The sequence below is a fragment of the Athene noctua genome, chromosome 1 (assembly GCF_965140245.1).
Source record: "Athene noctua chromosome 1, bAthNoc1.hap1.1, whole genome shotgun sequence".
Lineage (NCBI taxonomy): Eukaryota > Metazoa > Chordata > Aves > Strigiformes > Strigidae > Athene > Athene noctua.
In genome coordinates this window covers 125,025,634-125,044,547 of record NC_134037.1, presented here as the reverse complement: position 1 = coordinate 125,044,547, position 18,914 = coordinate 125,025,634, and positions in this window count along the sequence as shown.

Below are 18,914 nucleotides of genomic sequence, written 5' to 3'. Positions count from 1 at the left end.
CGTAGTCAGCCTTGGTCCATGCCAGTAATTAATGTGAGTGCGATTAATCTGAGTGGAGATGACACCTTTTGTCAGCAACAGGTAATCCTTTCTAGCAAAGGTAAAGCTGAGCAAGCGGTTGGAAGGGAAATCATTAGCAACATTCCCCTGTGATCGCAAAGTTTGTCTTCACACCTTGTTACTTCCCTAGATAGATGAGCTAAACAGAGGGAATAATGAAACAAGAAAAAGCCCTTCATGAGCTTCTGAAGCCATTCTTGCTGGTTGAAAGGAAAGCTTTCCTTTGTCTATGTTGATATTTCTTAAATTAGATGCTTTGATGGTCCCTGAGGGATTTAGCTCATTTCACACCAAATGTGGAAATTAAAGGAAGTATGCAATTTGTAAGACAATCATATTGTTTGAACAAAGATTGGCTACAAGTGCCTTTGCTTAGATTCAGCACATTTAGGCGTGTTTCTATCCATTACTTCTTTGCCAGAGTCTCCGTCAGAAATACGGCCCCCATTTGTGTACCACTCAGGATGCGGCATTAGGCTGCTTTACACAGCCTGGCCAACCAGCGCTGCCTGCAACTGCCTGGGGACCTCTGCAGAAATGTCGATTAGCAATAAAAGTTCTGCAAACAAGCATTATGCCATCTCCTTATACCTCCCATGATGCTGCTCACAGTCGCACAGTAATGTCCAGAACTGAAAAATGGATGTCGTGGGCTTCTGTGGCTCCTCCGTTGCTCTAATGTCTGTGGCATTTTTCTGGACTTGCTGTCATGTGGAAGTTAGAATTAAAAATAGAGGATTTAGCCATTGGTATCTTTTCTTATGGGATACTTTTCAGACGAGTGCCTGTAGCTTGCATCAAATTCCTCTTGGGCTAAGCATCTTTGCTTTTGGTTCTTGTCTGTTATTTTCTCTGAGGTGGCATTTCTGCAGGTGTCTCAGGAATCTCTGAGCTCCTAGGTGTCATCCACACAGCCTAGAGGCACTCAGGAGGTATTATTTACCATTTCTGACCTCAGGTGTTGTTTGTTTTGTTTTTTTCCTGTAGTTTCCTTGATTTTAAAAAGGAAAATGCCCTATATTGGAGTAGCATCTGTCTTTTCTCCTTTGTAATTAATTACCTATTCAGGTTGCTGCATAGGTTGCCCTGTCAGGTGCTACATAACTCAGAGAGGTTTTCCGAAGTGGAATGAGCTATGAATTTGCCCTGGAGAAGCCTTCCCAGCACTGCCATCATGCAGGCACAGAGCTGGGTGGGTGACGCACCACTTGGAAAAAGGATGCAACAGCAATTAACCACGTTGGTGACAGCCTTGCAAGAAAATTAACAGAGCAGTTAAATCAGGAGAGCGTGTCTGTTTGCTGCTCTACAGCACTGCCTGGAAAAGTGCGTCTTGGTACAGGAGAATGGCTTCGGCTAAACCTTTCTTCCATTAGACAAGTGCTGAGGTACCAGATGTTGTGATACTTCCCACGTAACACCCACAAGGCTGAGATAAATCTTTAGGTGCCTTTATCCTACCCGAACACGATGCGTCTCCTGACCTAGGGCTACATACCTGATGCATGTCATCCATCTAGCATTGAGTTTGTTGGGCAGAGCTGCATTTTGGTGGCAAGATGACATGGGCTTTTTTGAGCACTGTCAGCAGTCACGTGCTGTGCAGATCTGGTACATAGCGCTCCTTTGTGTGGAGATGCCTCCTCCCTTTTGAAATAATCTTACGAAGCCAATGTGCTCCAGAGTTGAAGGGTGCTGTGGGCACACCCATGCGTTTTACTTGGCTCAATTCCTTTGTTCTTTTAATCATTCATTATCCAGTTGGGAGCAACTTAAAAGTGCTGTTTCTCAGCAAGTCACGTTCACCCCTATCACTGGAATATGCCCAAAGCCAGTTTTCTGCAGGATTTAGCTTTTTTTTTTTTTTTAATTTAAATGTCTAATATTTCAGAGTTTCTTTATGATTAGACCAGGATCACTAGCAGTCAAATCTGTCATGATCCAAAGGTGTTTGAGGGCATATTTTTCCTAAGCCTGAATACAGGCATAAAGGGCTCAGCTGCAGAAGGCCTCCAGGTGTTCCACATAAAAGAATAATAATGGATGTTTTCATTAATAAAAGTGCAGACCATAATTTACACACCTAATCCTGGAGTAATTAAATGGCTGGAGAGAAGGATGATTCATACCAACATTTACTATGCTCAGAGTTCCTTTTCTGTATGTTTGAGTGTGTCTCTAAGAACAAATTCACTTTGTTGTGTCTTGTAAATAATTTATTATGCTCTCGTTAAAAAGCTGCGTTCTAGGGAGGAAAAAAAAAAAAAAAAGCTGTATTTGGTTATCATGGTATACCACACAAACCTAGAGTTGACTAGCGAGCATTCAAAGGGAATGGCATGAGATCCTGCGGAAGAGCTTTCTGGAAGAAGCTATCCAAGGTGAGAGGGCTCTGCCTGCCAGTGGAGACACCCAGCCTTGGAAAGGTTTTTGATGTTGTGAGCTCCTACTGCGTGCCTCATGGTGTGGGGGTTACAAAACACCCCAGTGTTGGGAATTCTTCAGTTCTCTGCAAATACTAGCTTTCATCAAAAAAGCATTTTATTTTTTTTTTTAGTCCTCATGACTTAAGAAAAACAGTCACAAAGTGACTCTGCAGGCTCAAAAACCCAATAAAAAGAACTCGGGTTGACTTAACATTTATCTCGTGATTAATATTGGGACCGACTCAACAATTTATACTACTTGAAAGGCCACCTTAAATAACCTGTAGCATTTATATACTACGCTTCAGATGTGGATTGAAAAGCCCTTTCAGATGTGAAACTCTGTCCCTTGTTGATACACTTGTGATAGATTGTTACTGTGAATTCTGGCTAATTCGGTCTCATTTTTCTATGGTGATTTTTCTTAATTCTGTCTCACTTCTTCATGAGTGATGGGCTGTACATTCACGTTGCTCTCACTGGGATCTATAGAACCCTGCAACATCCAATGATTTCACCACAGAATTATCTGGCTGGGGACTTCACCTGCCCAAAAGTTAATCTGGAGAAGGGCATGTGTACAGAAAAGAACAGACAACCGAGAGGTGATATTAAGAAAACCTAGCCAGGAAATTCCCCAGGAAGCAGAGCGGCTCCATGTATTCCCGAGCTGAATTAACTCACAGGTTCTTAAAGAATATACCCAGCTTGGGAGCAAAACAGAGTTCCTTTCTTCTGCTAACTTTTACAAATGATCTTTGCTTGAGCAATGCTAAGCTGCTTCGAGGCAAACGTATATAGGAATAAAATGTTATTTGCAAGAGGAATTTGGGGAAATACTGGCAGTAGATGGCAGAGGGTGATGCAGGATTGTCCTTGTCTTTGCCATGAGCTTTCTCCATGCTGAGGCGAGGAGTGGGCTCTGCAGTCAAAGGGCACTCAAAGGACCAGTGACTGCACAACCAGTCGGGGTTGTTGAAAGACTGACTTTCTTCAGCTGCTGTGTTGGTATAGATTGGCAGCACCTTCCCTGCGCCTCAGAGCTGGACGAAATCAAGCTGCACACTCCCACCCACTCCCCGCCCTTTTTTCCCCCGCCCTTTTTTTCCCCCGCCCTTTTTTCCCCCGCCCTTTTTTTCCCCCGCCCTTTTTTTCCCCCGCCCTTTTTTTCCCCCGCCCTTTTTTTCCCCCGCCCTTTTTTCCCCTGCCTTTTTTTCCCCTGCCTTTTTTTCCCCTGCCTTTTTTTCCCCTGCCTTTTTTTCCCCTGCCTTTTTTGCCCCTGCCTTTTTTGCCCCTGCCTTTTTTGCCCCTGCCTTTTTTGCCCCTGCCTTTTTTGCCCCTGCCTTTTTTGCCCCTGCCTTTTTTGCCCCTGCCTTTTTTGCCCCTGCCTTTTTTGCCCCTGCCTTTTTTTGCCCCCGCCTTTTTTGCCCCCGCCTTTTTTGCCCCCGCCTTTTTTGCCCCCGCCTTTTTTGCCCCCGCCTTTTTTGCCCCCGCCTTTTTTGCCCCCGCCTTTTTTTGCCCCGCCTTTTTTTGCCCCGCCTTTTTTTGCCCCGCCTTTTTTTGCCCCGCCTTTTTTTGCCCCGCCTTTTTTTGCCCCGCCCTTTTTTGCCCCGCCCTTTTTTGCCCCGCCCTTTTTTGCCCCGCCCTTTTTTGCCCCGCCCTTTTTTGCCCCGCCCTTTTTTGCCCCGCCCTTTTTTGCCCCGCCCTTTTTTGCCCCGCCCTTTTTTGCCCCGCCCTTTTTTGCCCCGCCTTTCTTTGCCCCGCCTTTCTTTGCCCCGCCTTTCTTTGCCCCGCCTTTCTTTGCCCCGCCTTTCTTTGCCCCGCCCTTTTTTGCCCCGCCCTTTTTTGCCCCGCCTTTTTTGCCCCGCCTTTTTTTGCCCCGCCTTTTTTTGCCCCGCCTTTTTTTGCCCCGCCTTTCTTTGCCCCGCCTTTTTTTGCCCCGCCTTGTTCCCCCCGCCTAGTTCCCCACGTCTTTTTTACCACGCCTTCTTTATCCCATGCTTTTTTTTCCCACACCTTTTCCCCCCCCGCCTTTTTCCACCCCCGCCTTTTTCCCCCCCCGCCTTTTTCCCCCCCCGCCTTTTTCCCCCCCCGCCTTTTTCCCCCCCCGCCTTTTTCCCCCCCCGCCTTTTTCCCCCCCCGCCTTTTTCCCCCCCCGCCTTTTTCCCCCCCCGCCTTTTTCCTCCCCCGCCTTTTTCCCCCCCCGCCTTTTTCCCCCCCCGCCTTTTTCCCCCCCCGCCTTTTTCCCCCCCCGCCTTTTTCCCCCCCCGCCTTTTTCCCCCCCCGCCTTTTTCCTCCCCCGCCTTTTTCCTCCCCCGCCTTTTTCCCCCCCCGCCTTTTTCCCCCCCCGCCTTTTTCCCCCCCCGCCTTTTTCCCCCCCCGCCTTTTTCCCCCCCCGCCTTTTTCCCCCCCCGCCTTTTTCCCCCCCCGCCTTTTTCCCCCCCCCGCCTTTTCCCCCCCCGCCTTTTTCCCCCCCCGCCTTTTTCCCCCCCCGCCTTTTTCCCCCCCCGCCTTTTTCCCCCCCCGCCTTTTTCCCCCCCCGCCTTTTTCCCCCCCCGCCTTTTTCCCCCCCGCCGTTTTCCCCCCCCGCCTTTTTCCCCCCCCGCCTTTTTCCCCCCCGCCTTTTTCTCCCCCCGCCTTTTTCCCCACGCCTGTATTCCCACGCCTGTATTCCCACGCCTGTATTCCCACGCCTGTATTCCCACGCCTGTATTCCGACGTCTTTTTTCCCACGCCCTTTTCCCACGCCCTTTTCCCACGCCCTTTTCCCACGCCCTTTTCCCACGCCTTTTTTCCCACGCCTTTTTCCCACGCCTTTTTCCCACGCCTTTTTCCCACGCCTTTTTCCCACGCCTTTTTCCCACGCCTTTTTCCCACGCCTTTTTCCCACGCTTTTTTCCACGCCCTTTTCCCACGCTTTTATTCCCACTCCTGTATTCCGACATCTTTTTTCCCACGCCTATTTTCCCACGCCTATTTTCCCACGTTTTTTTCCCACGCCTTTTTCCCACGCCTTTTTCCCACGCCTTTTTCCCACGCCTTTTTCCCACGCCTTTTTCCCACGCCTTTTTCCCACGCCTTTTTCCCACGCCTTTTTCCCACGCCTTTTTCCCACGCCTTTTTCCCACGCCTTTTTTCCACGCCTTTTTTCCACGCCTTTTTCCCACGCCTTTTTCCCACGCCCTTTTCCCACGCCTTTTTTCCCACGCGTTTTTCTCCCACGCCTGTTTTTCCAACGCTTTTTTTCCCAAGCCTTTTTTTCCCACGCCTTTTTTTCCCACGCCTTTTTTCCACGCTTTTTTCCCACGCCAATTTTACCACGCCTTTTTCCCACGCCTTATTTCCCACGTCTTTTTCTCCCACGCCTGTTTTTCCAACGCTTTTTTTCCCAAGCCTTTTTTTCCCACGCCTTTTTTTCCCACGCCTTTTTTCCACGCTTTTTTCCCACGCCAATTTTCCCACGCCTTTTTCCCATGCCTTTTTCTCCCCCCGCCTTTTTCCCCACGCCTTTTTCCCCACGCCTTTATTCCCACGCCTGTATTCCCACGCCTGTATTCCGACGTCTTTTTTCCCACGCCCTTTTCCCACGCGCTTTTCCCACGCCCTTTTCCCACGCCCTTTTCCCACGCCCTTTTCCCACGCCCTTTTCCCACGCCCTTTTCCCACGCCTTTTTCCCACGCCTTTTTCCCACGCCTTTTTCCCACGCTTTTTTCCACGCCCTTTTCCCACGCTTTTATTCCCACTCCTGTATTCCGACATCTTTTTTCCCACGCGTTTTTTTCCCACGCCTTTTTTCCACGCTTTTTTCCCACGCCAATTTTCCCACGCCTTTTTTCCCACGCCTTTTTTCCCACGCCTTTTTTCCCACGCCTTTTTTCCCACGCCTTTTTCCCACGCCTTTTTTCCCACGCCTTTTTTCCCACGCCTTTTTTCCCACGCCTTTTTTCTCACGCCTTTTTCCCCACGCTTTTTTCCCACGCTTTTTTCCCACGCCTTTTTTTCACACGCTTTTTTCCCACGCCTTTTTTCCCACGCCTTTTTTCCCACGCTTTTTTCCCACGCCTTTTTTCCCACGCCTTTTTTCCCACGCCTTTTTACCCACGCCTGTTTTCCCACGCCTGTTTTCCCACGCCTTTTTTTCACACGCTTTTTTCCCCACGCTTTTCTTTCCCACTCTTTTATTTCCCACGCCTTTTTTCCAACGCCTGTTTTTCACACGCTTTTTTCCCATGCCTTTTTACCCACGCATTTTTTTTCCCACGCCTTCCTTTCCCACGCCTTCCTTTCCCACGCCTTCCTTTCCCACGCCTTCCTTTCCCACGCCTTCCTTTCCCACGCCTTCCTTTCCCACGCCTTCCTTTCCCACGCCTTCCTTTCCCACGCCTTCCTTTCCCACGCCTTTTTTATTCCCCGCGTTTCTAGTCTCCTGCCTATTATTCCCCCGCCTTTTTTTTTCCACTTCTTTTTTTCCCTCTCCTTTTTTCGCACGCATTTTTCGCACGCATTTTTCGCACGCATTTTTCCCACGCCCTTTTCCCACGCCTTTTTCCCACGCCTCTTCCCCACGCCTTTCTCCCCACGCCTTTCTCCCCACGCCTTTCTCCCCACGCCTTTCTCCCCACGCCTTTCTCCCCACGCCTTTCTCCCCACGCCTTTCTCCCCACGCCTTTCTCCCCACGCCTTTCTCCCCACGCCTTTCTCCCCACGCCTTTCTCCCCACGCCTTTCTCCCCACGCCTTTCTCCCCACGCCTTTCTCCCCACGCCTTTCTCCCCACGCCTTTCTCCCCACGCCTTTCTCCCCACGCCTTTCTCCCCACGCCTTTCTCCCCACGCCTTTCTCCCCACGCCTTTCTCCCCACGCCTTTCTCCCCACGCCTTTCTCCCCACGCCTTTCTCCCCACGCCTTTCTCCCCACGCCTTTCTCCCCACGCCTTTCTCCCCACGCCTTTCTCCCCACGCCTTTCTCCCCACGCCTTTCTCCCCACGCCTTTCTCCCCACGCCTTTCTCCCCACGCCTTTCTCCCCACGCCTTTCTCCCCACGCCTTTCTCCCCACGCCTTTCTCCCCACGCCTTTCTCCCCACGCCTTTCTCCCCACGCCTTTCTCCCCACGCCTTTTTTATTCCCCGCGTTTCTAATCCCCCGCCTATTTTATCCCCCGCCTATTATTCCGCCGCCTTTTTTATCCCCCGCCTTTTTTCTCCCATGTCTTTTTTATCCCACGCCTTTTTTCCCCCGCCTTTTTTATTCCCTGCGTTTCTAATCCCCCGCCTATTTTATCCCCCGCCTTTTTTATCCCCCGCCTTTTTTATCCCCCGCCTTTTTTATCCCCCGCCTTTTTTATCCCCCGCCTTTTTTATCCCCCGCCTTTTTTATCCCCCGCCTTATTTATCCCACGCCTTTTTTATCCCACGCCTTTTTTATCCCACGCCTTTTTTATCCCACGCCTTTTTTATCCCACGCCTTTTTTATCCCACGCCTTTTTTATCCCACGCCTTTTTTATCCCACGCCTTTTTTATCCCACGCCTTTTTTATCCCACGCCTTTTTTATCCCACGCATTTTTTATCCCACGCATTTTTTATCCCACGCATTTTTTATCCCACGCATTTTTATCCCCCGCCTTTTTTATCCCACGCCTTTTTCCCACGCCTTTTTCCCACGCCTTTTTTCCCCAAGTCTTTGTTTCCCACGCCTTTGTTTCCCACGCCTTTGTTTCCCACGCCTTTGTTTCCCACGCCTTTGTTTCCCACGCCTTTGTTTCCCACGCCTTTGTTTCCCACGCCTTTGTTTCCCACGCCTTTGTTTCCCACGCCTTTGTTTCCCACGCCTTTGTTTCCCACGCCTTTGTTTCCCACGCCTTTGTTTCCCACGCCTTTGTTTCCCACGCCTTTGTTTCCCACGCCTTTGTTTCCCACGCCTTTGTTTCCCACGCCTTTGTTTCCCACGCCTTTGTTTCCCACGCCTTTTTTCACACACCTATTTTCCACGCCTTTTTCCCACGCCTTTTTCCCACGCCTTTTTCTCACGCCGTTCTTTCCCACGCCTTTTTTCCCATGCCTTTTTTATTCACCGCGTTTCTACTCCCCCGCCTATTATTACCCCACCTATTTTTCCCACGCCTTCGTTTCCCACGCCTTCGTTTCCCACGCCTTTCTTTCCCACGCTTTTTTTCCCATGCCTTTTTTCCACGCCTTTCTTTCCCACGCCTTTCTTTCCCACGTCTTTTTTCCCATGCCTTTTTCCCCCGCCTTTTCTTCCCCCGCCTTTTCTTCCCCCGCCTTTTTCCCCCCGCCTTTTTCCCCCCGCCTTTTTCCCCCCGCCTTTTTCCCACGCCTTTTTCCCACGCCTTTTTTATCGCACGCCTTTTTTATCGCACGCCTTTTTTATCGCACGCCTTCTTTATCGCACGCCTTTTTTATCGCACGCCTTTATCCCACGCCTTTTTTATCCCACGCCTTTTTTATCCCACGCCTTTTTTATCCCACGCCTTTCTATCCCACGCCTTTGTATCCCACGCCTTTTTTCCCACGCCTTTTTTCCCACGCCTTTTTTCCCACGCCTTTTTTCCCACGCCTTTTTTCCCACGCCTTTTTTCCCACGCCTTTTTCTCCCACGCCTGTTTTTCCAACGCTTTTTTCCCCACGCCTTTTTTCCCCACGCCTTTCTTTCCCACGCCTTTTTTTCCACGCCTTTTTTTCCACGCCTTTTTTTCCACGCCTTTTTTTCCACGCCTTTTTTTCCACGCCTTTTTTTCCACGCCTTTTTTCCCACGCCTTTTTTCCACGCCTTTTTTCCACGCCTTTTTTCCCACGCCTTTTTTCCCACGCCTTTTTTCCCACGCCTTTTTTCCCACGCCTTTTTCTCCCACGCCTGTTTTTCCAACGTTTTTTCCCCACGCCTTTTTTCCCCACGCCTTTCTTTCCCACGGCTTTTTTTCCACGCCTTTTTTCCACGCCTTTTTTTCCACGCCTTTTTTTCCACGCCTTTTTTTCCACGCCTTTTTTTCCACGCCTTTTTTTCCCACGTCTTTTTTACCACGCCTTTTTTCCAAAACCTTTTTTCCCACACCTTTTTTATGCCACGCCTTTTTTATCCCATGCCTTTTTTAACCCACGCCTTTTTAATCCCACGCCTTTTTAATCCCACGCCTTTTTTATCCCCCGCCTTTTTTATCCCCCGCCTTTTTTATCCCCCGCCTTTTTTGTCCCCCGCCTTTTTTGTCCCCCGCCTTTTTTATCCCCCGCCTTTTTTATCCCCCGCCTTTTTTATCCCCCGCCTTTTTTATCCCCCGCCTTTTTTATCCCACGCATTTTTATCCCACGCCTTTTTTATCCCACGCCTTTTTCCCACGCCTTTGTTTCCAACGCCTTTGTTTCCCACGCCTTTGTTTCCCACGCCTTTGTTTCCCACGCCTTTCTTTCCCATGCCTTTCTTTCCCACGCCTGCCTTTCCCACGCCTTTTTTCCCACGCCTTTTTTCCCACGCCTTTCTTCCCACGCCTTTTTCCCACGCCGTTTTTCCCACGCCTTTTTTCCCACGCTTTTTTCCCACGCCTTTTTCCCACGCTTTTTTCCCACGCCTGTTTTCACACGCCTTTTTTTCATACGCCTTTTTTTCACACGCTTTTTTCCCACGCTTTTCTTTCCCACGCCCTTTTCCCACGCCCTTTATCCACGCCTTATTCCCACGCCTTTTTCCCACGCCTTTTTCCCACGCCTTTTTCCCACGCCTTTTTCCCACGCCTTTTTCCCACGCTTTTTTCCACGCCCTTTTCCCACGCTTTTATTCCCACTCCTGTATTCCGACATCTTTTTTCCCACGCCTATTTTCCCACGTTTTTTTCCCACGCCTTTTTCCCACGCCTTTTTCCCACGCCTTTTTCCCACGCCTTTTTCCCACGCCTTTTTCCCACGCCTTTTTCCCACGCCTTTTTCCCACGCCTTTTTCCCACGCCTTTTTCCCACGCCTTTTTCCCACGCCTTTTTCCCACGCCTTTTTCCCACGCCCTTTTCCCACGCCTTTTTCCCACGCCCTTTTCCCACGCCTTTTTTCCCACGCGTTTTTCTCCCACGCCTGTTTTTCCAACGCTTTTTTTCCCAAGCCTTTTTTTCCCACGCCTTTTTTTCCCACGCCTTTTTTCCACGCTTTTTTCCCACGCCAATTTTACCACGCCTTTTTCCCACGCCTTATTTCCCACGTCTTTTTCTCCCACGCCTGTTTTTCCAACGCTTTTTTTCCCAAGCCTTTTTTTCCCACGCCTTTTTTTCCCACGCCTTTTTTCCACGCTTTTTTCCCACGCCAATTTTCCCACGCCTTTTTCCCATGCCTTTTTCTCCCCCCGACTTTTTCCCCACGCCTTTATTCCCACGCCTGTATTCCCACGCCTGTATTCCGACGTCTTTTTTCCCACGCCCTTTTCCCACGCCCTTTTCCCACGCCCTTTTCCCACGCCCTTTTCCCACGCCTTTTTCCCACGCCTTTTTCCCACGCCTTTTTCCCACGCCTTTTTCCCACGCTTTTTTCCACGCCCTTTTCCCACGCTTTTATTCCCACTCCTGTATTCCGACATCTTTTTTCCCACGCGTTTTTTTCCCACGCCTTTTTTCCACGCTTTTTTCCCACGCCAATTTTCCCACGCCTTTTTTCCCACGCCTTTTTTCCCACGCCTTTTTTCCCACGCCTTTTTCCCACGCCTTTTTTCCCACGCCTTTTTTCCCACGCCTTTTTTCCCACGCCTTTTTTCTCACGCCTTTTTCCCCACGCTTTTTTCCCACGCTTTTTTCCCACGCCTTTTTTTCACACGCTTTTTTCCCACGCCTTTTTTCCCACGCCTTTTTTCCCACGCTTTTTTCCCACGCCTTTTTTCCCACGCCTTTTTTCCCACGCCTTTTTACCCACGCCTGTTTTCCCACGCCTGTTTTCCCACGCCTTTTTTTCACACGCTTTTTTCCCCACGCTTTTCTTTCCCACTCTTTTATTTCCCACGCCTTTTTTCCAACGCCTGTTTTTCACACGCTTTTTTCCCATGCCTTTTTACCCACGCATTTTTTTTCCCACGCCTTCCTTTCCCACGCCTTCCTTTCCCACGCCTTCCTTTCCCACGCCTTCCTTTCCCACGCCTTCCTTTCCCACGCCTTCCTTTCCCACGCCTTCCTTTCCCACGCCTTCCTTTCCCACGCCTTTTTTATTCCCCGCGTTTCTAGTCTCCTGCCTATTATTCCCCCGCCTTTTTTTTTCCACTTCTTTTTTTCCCTCTCCTTTTTTCGCACGCATTTTTCGCACGCATTTTTCCCACGCCCTTTTCCCACGCTTTTTTCCCACGCCTCTTCCCCACGCCTTTCTCCCCACGCCTTTCTCCCCACGCCTTTCTCCCCACGCCTTTCTCCCCACGCCTTTCTCCCCACGCCTTTCTCCCCACGCCTTTCTCCCCACGCCTTTCTCCCCACGCCTTTCTCCCCACGCCTTTCTCCCCACGCCTTTCTCCCCACGCCTTTCTCCCCACGCCTTTCTCCCCACGCCTTTCTCCCCACGCCTTTCTCCCCACGCCTTTCTCCCCATGCCTTTTTTATTCCCCGCGTTTCTAATCCCCCGCCTATTTTATCCCCCGCCTATTATTCCGCCGCCTTTTTTATCCCCCGCCTTTTTTCTCCCATGTCTTTTTTATCCCACGCCTTTTTTCCCCCGCCTTTTTTATTCCCTGCGTTTCTAATCCCCCGCCTATTTTATCCCCCGCCTTTTTTATCCCCCGCCTTTTTTATCCCCCGCCTTTTTTATCCCCCGCCTTTTTTATCCCCCGCCTTTTTTATCCCCCGCCTTTTTTATCCCCCGCCTTATTTATCCCACGCCTTATTTATCCCACGCCTTTTTTATCCCACGCCTTTTTTATCCCACGCCTTTTTTATCCCACGCCTTTTTTATCCCACGCCTTTTTTATCCCACGCCTTTTTTATCCCACGCCTTTTTTATCCCACGCCTTTTTTATCCCACGCCTTTTTTATCCCACGCCTTTCTTATCCCACGCCTTTTTTATCCCACGCATTTTTTATCCCACGCATTTTTATCCCCCGCATTTTTTATCTCACGCCTTTTTCCCACGCCTTTTTTCCCCAGGTCTTTGTTTCCCACGCCTTTGTTTCCCACGCCTTTGTTTCCCACGCCTTTGTTTCCCACGCCTTTGTTTCCCACGCCTTTGTTTCCCACGCCTTTGTTTCCCACGCCTTTGTTTCCCACGCCTTTGTTTCCCACGCCTTTGTTTCCCACGCCTTTGTTTCCCACGCCTTTGTTTCCCACGCCTTTGTTTCCCACGCCTTTGTTTCCCACGCCTTTGTTTCCCACGCCTTTGTTTCCCACGCCTTTTTTCACACACCTATTTTCCACGCCTTTTTCCCACGCCTTTTTCCCACGCCTTTTTCTCACGCCGTTCTTTCCCACGCCTTTTTTCCCATGCCTTTTTTATTCACCGCGTTTCTACTCCCCCGCCTATTATTACCCCACCTATTTTTCCAACGCCTTCGTTTCCCACGCCTTCGTTTCCCACGCCTTTCTTTCCCACGCTTTTTTTCCCATGCCTTTTTTCCACGCCTTTCTTTCCCACGCCTTTCTTTCCCACGTCTTTTTTCCCATGCCTTTTTCCCCCGCCTTTTCTTCCCCCGCCTTTTTCCCCCCGCCTTTTTCCCCCCGCCTTTTTCCCCCCGCCTTTTCCCCCACGCCTTTTTCCCACGCCTTTTTCCCACGCCTTTTTTATCGCACGCCTTTTTTATCGCACGCCTTTTTTATCGCACGCCTTCTTTATCGCACGCCTTTTTTATCGCACGCCTTTATCCCACGCCTTTTTTATCCCACGCCTTTTTTATCCCACGCCTTTTTTATCCCACGCCTTTCTATCCCACGCCTTTGTATCCCACGCCTTTTTTCCCACGCCTTTTTTCCCACGCCTTTTTTCCCACGCCTTTTTTCCCACGCCTTTTTTCCCACGCCTTTTTTCCCACGCCTTTTTCTCCCACGCCTGTTTTTCCAACGCTTTTTTCCCCACGCCTTTTTTCCCCACGCCTTTCTTTCCCACGCCTTTTTTTCCACGCCTTTTTTTCCACGCCTTTTTTTCCACGCCTTTTTTTCCACGCCTTTTTTTCCACGCCTTTTTTTCCACGCCTTTTTTTCCACGCCTTTTTTCCCACGCCTTTTTTCCACGCCTTTTTTCCACGCCTTTTTTCCCACGCCTTTTTTCCCACGCCTTTTTTCCCACGCCTTTTTTCCCACGCCTTTTTCTCCCACGCCTGTTTTTCCAACGTTTTTTCCCCACGCCTTTTTTCCCCACGCCTTTCTTTCCCACGGCTTTTTTTCCACGCCTTTTTTCCACGCCTTTTTTTCCACGCCTTTTTTTCCACGCCTTTTTTTCCACGCCTTTTTTTCCACGCCTTTTTTTCCACGCCTTTTTTTCCCACGTCTTTTTTACCACGCCTTTTTTCCAAAACCTTTTTTCCCACACCTTTTTTATGCCACGCCTTTTTTATCCCCCGCCTTTTTTATCCCCCGCCTTTTTTATCCCCCGCCTTTTTTGTCCCCCGCCTTTTTTGTCCCCCGCCTTTTTTATCCCCCGCCTTTTTTATCCCCCGCCTTTTTTATCCCCCGCCTTTTTTATCCCCCGCCTTTTTTATCCCCCGCCTTTTTTATCCCACGCATTTTTATCCCACGCCTTTTTTATCCCACGCCTTTTTCCCACGCCTTTGTTTCCAACGCCTTTGTTTCCCACGCCTTTTTCCCACGCCGTTTTTCCCACGCCTTTTTTCCCACGCTTTTTTCCCACGCCTTTTTCCCACGCCTTTTTCCCACGCTTTTTTCCCACGCCTGTTTTCACACGCCTTTTTCCCACGCTTTTTTCCCACGCCTGTTTTCACACGCCTTTTTTTCATACGCCTTTTTTTCACACGCTTTTTTCCCACGCTTTTCTTTCCCACGCTTTTCTTTCCCACGCCCTTTTCCCACGCCCTTTTCCCACGCCTTATTCCCACGCCGTTTTTCCCACGCCTTTTTTCCCACGCTTTTTTCCCACGCCTTTTTCCCACGCCTTTTTCCCACGCTTTTTTCCCACGCCTGTTTTCACACGCCTTTTTTTCATACGCCTTTTTTTCACACGCTTTTTTCCCACGCTTTTCTTTCCCACGCTTTTCTTTCCCACGCCCTTTTCCCACGCCCTTTTCCCACGCCTTATTCCCACGCCTTATTCTCACGCCTTATTCCCACGCCTTTTTCCCACGCCTTTTTCCCAGGCCTTTTTCCCACACCTTGTTCTGACGCCTTGTTCCCACGCCTTGTTCCCACGCCTTTTTCCTCGCCTTTTTCCCACACCTTTTTCCCCGCGTCTTTTTCTCCCCCGCCTTTTTAATCCCCCGCCTTTTTAATCCCCCGCCTTTTTTATACCACGCATTTTTAATCCCCCGCCTTTTTTATACCACGCATTTTTAATCCCCCGCCTTTTTTATACCACGCCTTTTTTATACACCTGCCTTTTTTATACCCCCGCCTTTTTTATCCCACGCCCTTTTCCCACGCCTTCCTTTCCCACGCTTTCCTTTCCCACGCCTTCCTTTCCCACGCCTTCCTTTCCCACGCCTTCCTTTCCCACGCCTTCCTTTCCCACGCCTTCCTTTCCCACGCCTTCCTTTCCCACGCCTTCCTTTCCCACGCCTTCCTTTCCCACGCCTTCCTTTCCCACGCCTTCCTTTCCCACGCCTTCCTTTCCCACGCCTTCCTTTCCCACGCCTTCCTTTCCCACGCCTTCCTTTCCCACGCCTTCCTTTCCCACGCCTTCCTTTCCCACGCCTTCCTTTCCCACGCCTTCCTTTCCCACGCCTTCCTTTCCCACGCCTTCCTTTCCCACGCCTTTTTTATTCCCCGCGTTTCTAATCCCCCACCTTTTCTTCCCCCGCCTTTTTCCCCACGCATTTTTTTCCCACGCCTTTCTTTCCCACGCCTTTTTTCCCATACCTTTTTTCCACGCCTTTTTCCCACGTCTTTTTCTCACGCCTTTCTTTCCCACGCCTTTTTACCCATCCCTTTTCTATTCCCCGCGTTTCTACTCCCCCGCCTATTATTACCCCGCCTTTTTTCCCACGCCTTTTTTCCCACGCCTTTTTTTCCCACGCCTTTTTTTCCCACGCCTTTTTCCCACGCCTTTTTTTCCCACGCCTTTTTTCCCACGCCTTTTTTTCCCACGCCTTTTTTTCCCACGCCTTCCTTTTCCACGCCTTTCTTTCCCACGCTTTTTTTCCCATGAGTTTTTTCCACGCCTTTCTTTCCCACGCCTTTCTTTCCCACGTCTTTTTTCCCATGCTTTTTTCCCACGCCTTTTCTTCCCCCGCCTTTTTCCCCACGCCTTTTTCCCCACGCCTTATTCCCCACGCCTTTTTCCCCACGCCTTTTTCCCACGTCTTTTTTATCCCACGCCTTTTTTATCCCACGCCTTTTTTATCACACGCCTTTTTTATCCCACGCCTTTTTTATCCCGCGCCTTTTTTATCCCACGCCTTTTTTATCCCACGCCTTTCTTTCCCACGCCTGTTTCCCACGCCTTTTTTCCCACGCCTTTTTCTCCCACGCCTGTTTATCCAACGCTTTTTTCCCCACGCCTTTCTTTCCCACGCCTTTTTTTTCACGCCTTTTTTTCCCACGCCTTTTTTCCCACGCCTTTTTTCCCCAGGTCTTTGTTTCCCACGCCTTTCTTTCCCACGCCTTTCTTTCCCACGCCTGCCTTTCCCACGCCTTTTTTCCCACGCTTTTTTCCCACGCCTTTTTTCCCACGCCGTTTTTCCCACGCCTATTTTCCCACGCCTTTTTCCCACGCCTTTTTCCCACGCCTTGTTCCCACGCCTTTTTCCCACGCTTTTTTCCCACGCCTTTTTCCAGGGCCTTTTTCCCGGGCCTTTTTCCCGGGCCTTTTTCCCACGCTTTTTTCACACGCCTGTTTTCACACGCCTTTTTTTCACACGCCTTTTTTTCACACGCTTTTTTCCCACGCTCTTCTTTTCCACGCGCTTTTCCCACGCCTTTTCCCACGCCTTTTTCCCACGCGTTTTTACCACGTCTTTTTCCCACGTCTTTTTCCCACGCCCTTTTCCCACGCCTTTATTCCCACGCCTATATTCCGACGTCTTTTTTCCCACGCCTTTTTTCCCACGCCTTTTTTATCCTCCGCCTATTATTCCCCCGCCTATTATTCCCCCGCCTTTTTAATCCCACGTCTTTTTAATCCCACGTCTTTTTAATCCTACGTCTTTTTAAACCCCCGCCTTTTTAATCCCCCGCCTTTTTTATACCACGCCTTTTTTATACCCCCGCCTTTTTATCCCACGCCTTTTTCCCACGCCCTTTTCCCACGCTCTTTTCCCACGCCTTCCTTTCCCACGCTTTCCTTTCCCACGCCTTCCTTTCCCACGCCTTCCTTTCCCACGCCTTCCTTTCCCACGCCTTCCTTTCCCACGCCTTCCTTTCCCACGCCTTCCTTTCCCACGCCTTTTTTTCCCACGCCTTTTTTTCCCACGCCTTCCTTTCCCACGCCTTTCTTTCCAACGCCTTTTTTCCCATGCCTTTTTTCCACGCCTTTCTTTCCCACGCGTTTTTTCCCACGCCTTTTTCCCCCGCCTTTTTTTCCCCACGCCTTTTTCCCCACGCCTTTTTCCCCACGCCTTTTTCCCCACGCCTTTTTCCCCACGCCTTTTTCCCCACGCCTTTTTCCCGACGCCTTTTCCCCCACGCCTTTTCCCGCACGCCTTTTTCCCCACGCCTTTTTCCCCACGCCTTTTTCCCCACGCCTTTTTCCCCACGCCTTTTTCCCCACGCCTTTTTCCCCACGCCTTTTTCCCCACGCCTTTTTCCCCACGCCTTTTTCCCCACGCCTTTTTTTCCACGCCTCTTTTCCCATGCCTTTTTCCCACGCCTTTTTTCCCACGCCTTTTTTCCAACGCCTTTTTTCCAACGCCTTTTTCGCACGCTTTTTTCCCACGCCTGTTTTCCCACGCCTTTTTTTCACACGCTTTTTTCCCCACGCTTTTCTTTCCCACTCTTTTCTTTCCCACGCCTTTTTTCCAACGCCTGTTTTTCACACGCTTTTTTCCCATGCTTTTTTACCCACGCATTTTTTTTCCCACGCCTTCCTTTCCCACGCCTTCCTTTCCCACGCCTTCCTTTCCCACGCCTTCCTTTCCCACGCCTTTTTTATTCCCCGCGTTTCTAATCCCCCACCTTTTCTTCCCCCGCCTTTTTCCCCACGCATTTTTTTCCCACGCCTTTCTTTCCCACGCCTTTTTTATCCCACGCCTTTTTTATCCCACGCCTTTTTTATCCCACGCCTTTCTATCCCACGCCTTTGTTTCCCACGCCTTTTTTCCCACGCCTTTTTTCCCACGCCTTTTTTCCCACGCCTTTTTTCCCACGCCTTTTTTCCCACGCCTTTTTTCCCACGCCTTTTTTCCCACGCCTTTTTCTCCCACGCCTGTTTTTCCAACGCTTTTTTCCTCACGCCTTTTTTCCCCACGCCTTTCTTTTCCACGCCTTTTTTTCCACGCCTTTTTTTCCACGCCTTTTTTCCAAAACCTTTTTTCCCACACCTTTTTTATGCCACGCCTTTTTTATCCCATGCCTTTTTTAACCCACGCCTTTTTAATCCCACGCCTTTTTAATCCCACGCCTTTTTAATCCCACGCCTTTTTAATCCCATGCCTTTTTTATCCCCCGCCTTTTTTATCCCCCGCCTTTTTTATCCCACGCATTTTTATCCCCCGCCTTTTTTATCCCACGCCTTTTTCCCACGCCTTTGTTTCCCACGCCTTTGTTTCCCACGCCTTTGTTTCCCACGCCTTTGTTTCCCACGCCTTTCTTTCCCACGCCTTTATTTCCCACGCCTGCCTTTCCCACGCCTTTTTTCCCACGCCGTTTTTCCCCCGCCTTTTTTCCCACGCCTTTTTTCCCACGCCTTTTTTCCCACGCTTTTTTCCCACGCCTTTTTCCCACGCCTTTTTCCCACGCCTTTTTCCCACGCCTGTTTTCACACGCCTTTTTTTCATACGCCTTTTTTTCACACGCTTTTTTCCCACGCTTTTCTTTCCCACGCCTTTTTCCCACGCCCTTTTCCCACGCCTTATTCCACGCCTTATTCCCACGCCTTATTCCCACGACTTTTTCCCACGCCTTTTTCCCACGCCTTGTTCTCACGCCTTGTTCCCACGCCTTGTTCCCACGCCTTTTTCCTCGCCTTTTTCCCACGCCTTTTTCCCCGCGTCTTTTTCTCCCCCGCCTTTTTAATCCCCCGCCTTTTTAATCTCCCGCCTTTTTTATACCACGCATTTTTAATCACCCGCCTTTTTTATACCACGCCTTTTTTATACCACGCCTTTTTTATACACCTGCCTTTTTTATCCCACGCCTTTTTCC